This window comes from Elephantulus edwardii, unplaced genomic scaffold (genome assembly GCF_000299155.1).
Source record: "Elephantulus edwardii isolate Elephantulus edwardi_28Jun2011 unplaced genomic scaffold, EleEdw1.0 scaffold00259, whole genome shotgun sequence".
Taxonomy (NCBI): domain Eukaryota; kingdom Metazoa; phylum Chordata; class Mammalia; order Macroscelidea; family Macroscelididae; genus Elephantulus; species Elephantulus edwardii.
The window spans coordinates 3,387,555-3,393,758 of NW_006400009.1; the positions used below are offsets into that span (position 1 = coordinate 3,387,555).

Here is a 6,204-nt window from a genome sequence, read left to right on the forward strand (position 1 = left end):
TCTACATTCCAAAATAGATTGAGTAGAATTAGCATTGTCTCTTCTTCGAATGTTTGGTAGAACTAGCTGGTGATCGAGGCTGTAAATACTAATGGAAGAGATTCCCTGTCTTTCTCCCATGGAGGTTCTAAACTTACTGGTGATTTCAAACCAGTGGAGATAGTCAGTTTTTTGGTTAGCAGCACAAAATGCTATGGATTGCATCACAGAAGCTTCTAAGCTAAATTAGAGGAAGGGTAAATGACTTATGTCAAAGTCATACAGACAACAGTAATGATGCTTCAATTGGAACTGAACTCCAAACATAATCCTCTGGCATCCACAGCACAGCCCCTGCCCATTCGGTTTCTACAGTCTATGGGAGCAGGTGGGTACCCCTCCAGATGACTGTGAATTAAAAGACAGAGTAAAACTCTCTCATGGGGGTTTCAAGGCTGTAAATATTTACAAAAGCAGGAAGCACAACTTTCTTCTTTGGGGCAGCTCATGGATTAAAATTAAATTTTGTAAAATAAACTAGTAGAAACATTTTTTAAAAATTGTTGGCCTATGAGTTAGCAGTCAAGTTCTTCAACCACTGAAAAACCAGAGTGCTTTATAAAGGCTATACTGGTGGGACAATATACTGATGGGTTACCCTAAATGAGAGGAGGACAAGGATACAGAGAAATTATCTGGCTAATTTAACATGACTTAACCTCAGGTATTACTATCTGGATGTCTGGCTATTTAATTATTTTTTAAATTTGCACTAATATTCTGAGTTCTGTTTAATTTTTTTTTAGGGTATCTGAAGCAAGGCATCCATGCATCCACCAAGCACAGACAGAGACCAAGGAAGATTGCATTTAACTGATTACTCATTGGAAGTAACAGAACAAACAAAACAAGAACTGATGGGAATTTTATCCACCCGTAACACGAGTGAGTTTAGAAAAGCTCTTCTTACACCACTGACATAATGGAACTTTCCTTCAGCCGCCCAGCCTCTAACAAAACCAGTGCAAAGTGCAACAACTCTGAGTTTTATTACTTTGAATCCTGTCAACCCGCTTCTCCAGCATTACTTCTATTGCTCATAGCCTACAGTGTGGTCTTACTTGTGGGTGTCTTTGGAAACCTCTCCCTCATCATCACCATCTTTAAGAAGCGGAGAGAATCTCAGAATGTCACTAATATACTGATTGCTAACCTCTCCCTCTCTGACATCCTGGTGTGTGTCATGTGCATTCCTTTTACTGTCATCTACACTCTGATGGACCACTGGATATTTGGCGATACTATGTGCAAACTGACCTCGTACGTGCAGAGCGTCTCCATCTCTGTGTCTGTCTTTTCACTTGTCTTGATTGCTGTTGAGAGATACCAGCTGATCGTGCATCCTCGTGGCTGGAAGCCCAGGGTATCTCACGCCTACTGGGGCGTCACGCTGATTTGGCTGCTTTCCCTCTTGCTGTCTGTCCCCTTCCTCCTGTCCTACCACCTCACCGACGAGCCCTTCCGCAACCTCTCTCTGCCCACTGACCTCTACACGCACCGTGTGGCCTGTGTGGAGAGCTGGCCCTCCAAAATGAGCCAGCTCATCTTTACCACCTTCATGTTTATGCTACAGTATTGTGTCCCTCTGGGCTTCATCTTCATCTGCTACCTGAAGATTATTATCTGCCTCCGCAGGAGAAATGGAAAGGTGGACAAGAAGACAGAAAGTCAGACTCGGCACCTTGAGAACAAGCGGGTCAACAGGATGCTGATTTCCATTGTGGTGACCTTCGGGGCCTGCTGGCTGCCCCTGAACGTCTTCAATGTTATCTTTGATTGGTATCATGAAGTGTTGATGAGCTGCCACCATGACCTAGTGTTTGTAGTTTGTCACTTAGTTGCTATGGTTTCTACATGTATAAATCCTCTTTTTTATGGCTTTCTCAACAAAAACTTCCAGAAGGACCTCGTGATGCTTATTCACCACTGCTGGTGCTTTCCACCTCGTGAAAGATATGAAAACATAGCCATTTCTACTACACACACAGATGAATCCAAAGGATCTTTAAGATTGATTCACATACCAACAGGCATATAATAATTTTTTACACTTAGTGTTTAAGCTCTTCATGGGTAGGGCTTATATAGTGGCTGGTATAGGAGAAGATTTAGAAAGAAGAAACGAAAGTTTTAAAAGGGCACTTTCATAATAATTTTTGTTGGGTTTTTTTTTTAAAGCCTTAGGTCCAATGCTGTCAAGTCAATTACAACTCAGAGTGGGCCAAGGCTGTAATATTCACAGAAGCATCCAGCAGCATCATTCTCCTGTAGGACCGGCTGAGTTAGGTTAGCAGCCAGGCACTTTAACCACTGGGTCACCAGGACTCCTAACTTCAGTCTCAGATGCATTGCTGTCGAGTCAGAACTGACTCTTTGCTCACCCTCTATTGGGTTTCCAAGACTATAAACAGCACAGGAGACTGTGCAATTTGCTTCTTCAGAATCCCTAATGAATTCAAACCACCAGAGACGTTAAAACCTCTAGATTAACAGTGCACCTCCCTCTGAAGTAGACCCAGGGCGGTCTTTCTCAGCCATTCATTTAGTGTACCTCCCAACACACACACACACACACACACACACACACACACACCCTTTCTTTTCGCCTTCTTTTTAAAAAATTTTATATTTGTATACATACAAAATTTGTATACACTGTGTTTCGTTCAGGTACAAAGTGTTCCACACAATATTTTATTCACATTTTGTTTTATACAATCACTGATATACATTGTGGTTTATAAAATTACTTACTATTGATCTATGCTTATGATTACCCCAGCTTTACAGGTTCCCACTGGATCTTTCCTATTCTTTCATCCCCTCATTTTCCACTCTACTATCTTAGTGATTTTCCCCTTCTCCTTTTCCTGCCCCTTCCTTCCTTTCCTCTTCTCCTTTTGGACACTTATAACCATCTTACTAGTTATCCTTCTATTTTTATAATAATGGTTTTATGCAGTACTCGTCCTTATGAGACCGACTTGGTTTTCACAGCATAAATGCTCTCTAGACTCTCCCATGCTATGTAATATTTTATGAAATTCTTGTTCCTTAGTGCTGCAAGGTATTCCTTTTTGTGAACATACCATAATTTCTCAATCCACTCATTTGTTGATAGGTATTTGGCTCTAAGAATACAACTCTTAGTTATTTGTGGCAAAGAATGTGAAAAATCCGGTCAGGGAATGCCCTCAAAAAGCACTGATAATTGGAGGGGGGAAGGCTTCAGGCTATGAGTCATAATTGACTCTATTGCATCTTGTTGTTGTTCTGTGCCATCAAGTTGCCTGCAACTCATAGCAACCCTATGTACGACAACACTAAAACCTGCTCTATCCTGTGCCAATCTTATCATCTCTGACACACCTACCCCTAGTACCCCAGTCACTGAATCAATCCATCTCATCGAGGGTCTTCCTCTCTTGTGCTGGCCCTCCACTCTCCCAAGTATGATGTCCCTCTCCAAGCAACATGTGCCTCCTTGAAACATGTCCAAAGTATGTCAGACAAAGCTTCAGAATCCTTGCCTCCAAGGAGCAGCCTGGTCTCACCCTCTCCAGGATGGGCATGTTTGTTCTAGTAGTCCATGATATATTCAGTACTCCTCTCCAGCACCACAGCTCAAGACATCAATTCTCCTTCTATCATCGCTAATCATTGTTTAGCTTTCTGATGCATAGCAAGTAATTGCAAAGACTGTGGCCTGGATCAGGCACACCTTAGTCTCCAGACTGAAGTCGTTGCTCTTTGGTTCTTTGGAGAGGTCTCTGACAGCATACTTTCCCAATGCAATTAATCTTTTAATTTCCTTGCTGCTGGTATCAAGAGTGTTGATTGTGGAGCCAAGCAAATTAAAGTTGTTAATAGTCTCAATTTCTTTACCGTCTATCATGATGCCATCAATTGGCCCAGTGGTGAGAATCTTTGTTTTCTTGATGTTGAGCTTCAATCCATATTCAATCCAAGTATGCAGTCCTTGACCTTCTGCAGTAAGAGCTTCAGGCCCTCCTCAGTTTTAGCAAACAGGGCTGTGTCATCTGTGTAACCCAGATTGTTGATGAGTCTTCCTCCAATCCTGATGCCACATTTCTCATCATAGAGCCCAGTGTCCTGGATAATCTGTTCTGCATACGGATTGAAAAGGTATGGAGATAGCACACACCCTTGTTGTACACCCTTCACAATTTTGAACTATGAAGTGTTTCTTTGCCCTGTTCTTACAACTGCCTCCTGGTCCAAGCATAGGTTTTGCATAAGCACAATAAAATGTTCTTGGTTTCCCATTTTTCTCAGAGTTAGCCAGTTTGTTGTGATCCACACAGTCAAATGCCTTTGCATAGTCAATGAAACACAGATAAACATTCCTCTGGTACTCCCTGCTTTCAGCCAATATCCATCTAACAACAATAAAAAACAGCATAAACATTCACAAAAGTTTTTATTAACAGTATGCTGACAAACACTATGCTATACTTCCTAAAATGGAATTACACTTTTAAATATGAAATATGTCATTTTCAGCCATTGTTTTTGTTAGGTGCCAACCAGTCAAGTAAGACTCTTAGCGACCCTGTGAACAGTCGATCTGAACCTTGTCTTATTCTGTGCCATCTTCACATTTCCTGACACATTAGAGCCCATTGCTGCAGTCACTGTGTCAAGTCATCTCATTGAGGGTCTTCCTCTCTTTCACTGACCCTCTCTCTTTCCAAGCATGATGACTCTTTCCAAGGAACAACCTCTTCTAACATGCCCAAAGTGTGTAAGATGAAGCTTTGTCATCTTTGCCTCCAAGAAGCATTCTGGCTGCACTTTCCCCAAGACATCTGTTTGTTTCTGTGGTAGTCCATAGGATATTCTGTACTTTAACACCGTAGCTCAAAGGCATCAATTCTGCTTCTGTCATCCATATTCATTATCTAGCTCTCAGATTCACAGCAAGTGATTGAAAAGATAGTGTCCTGAATTAGGCATACCTTGGTCTTCAAATTGATAGCATTGCTCCTCAGTAATTTGGAGAGGAGCACTTGCCTAGTGCAATACATGTTCTGATATCCTGACTGCTAGTAGGTACTAAATGTGTTGATTGTGGAACCAAGTAAAATGAAGTTGTTGACATTTTCAATCTTTTCTCCACCTATCATGGTGTTGGCTATTAGTCCAGTGGTGAAAATTTTTGTCTTCTTGATGTTGAAATGTAATTAATATTGAAAGCTGTAGTCTTTGATATTCTGTAGCCAGCAATTCAATTCCTCGTCATTTTCAGGAAGCAAGATTGTGTCATCTGCATAATGCAGTTGTTAGTGAATCTTCTCCAATCCTGATGTCACATTCTTCTTCATAGAGTCTACTTTCTTTAATTATTTGTTCTGCATACAGAATGAATAGTTATGGGTAAAGAATACACACACATCTTTCTTGATTTTAAACCAGGCACTGTTTACTTGCTCTGTTTGAACAACAGTTATGTGGTCTAAACATAGGTTTCACATGAGCACAGTTAAATGTTCTGGGATTCCCATTCTTCTCAACATTAGCCATAACTTGTTAAGAGCCCACATAGTCAAATGCTTTTGTATTGTCAATATAAAACACAAATAAACATTCTTATGGTATTCTCTGACATCAGCAATGATATATCCCTGGTTCCATGTCCTTTTTCAACTACACCTTCACTTAATTGGATGATAAACCAAGTTTGGATTGGAAGTTGTTGATACCATTTTCACTTAAGATTTAAATTTGCCCTTATAACTAATCATTGCACCTGAATCAGATTATTTCGTTTCTGACAATAATAATTTTTTTTGCATTGGAAATGCTGTTATCACCGCTAACCCAAGCCAAAAACCAAACCCACCACCGTCCTCTAGATGTATTACAATGCACGGTGATTTTCCATCAGGGTTCCAATCTTTTTGAGAAGAGACTATCACTAGTAGAAATGGCTAAAAACACATTAATGCTCTAATTAGGCTGACAATCACTTTAAGTAACTGTTAATGGCCAATCTAGGTAGAGCTTTCATTACAAAAATGGCTTTTTAATCTCTAATTGTTTATGTGTAGGTGTCATTATGACTCCATCATTGAACCTAGCGAAGCAGTAGCACTTTATAATATAATATAATTTATATTATATAGATTATTCTATATTACAGTA

General features: G+C 40.3%; 1 pseudogene; it reads left to right on the plus strand.

Moving 5' to 3' along the window:
- The first annotated feature begins 961 nt into the window (after window positions 1-961).
- LOC102856557 lies at window positions 962-1,835 on the plus strand (annotated as a pseudogene).
- Window positions 1,836-6,204: the final 4,369 nt, after the last annotated feature.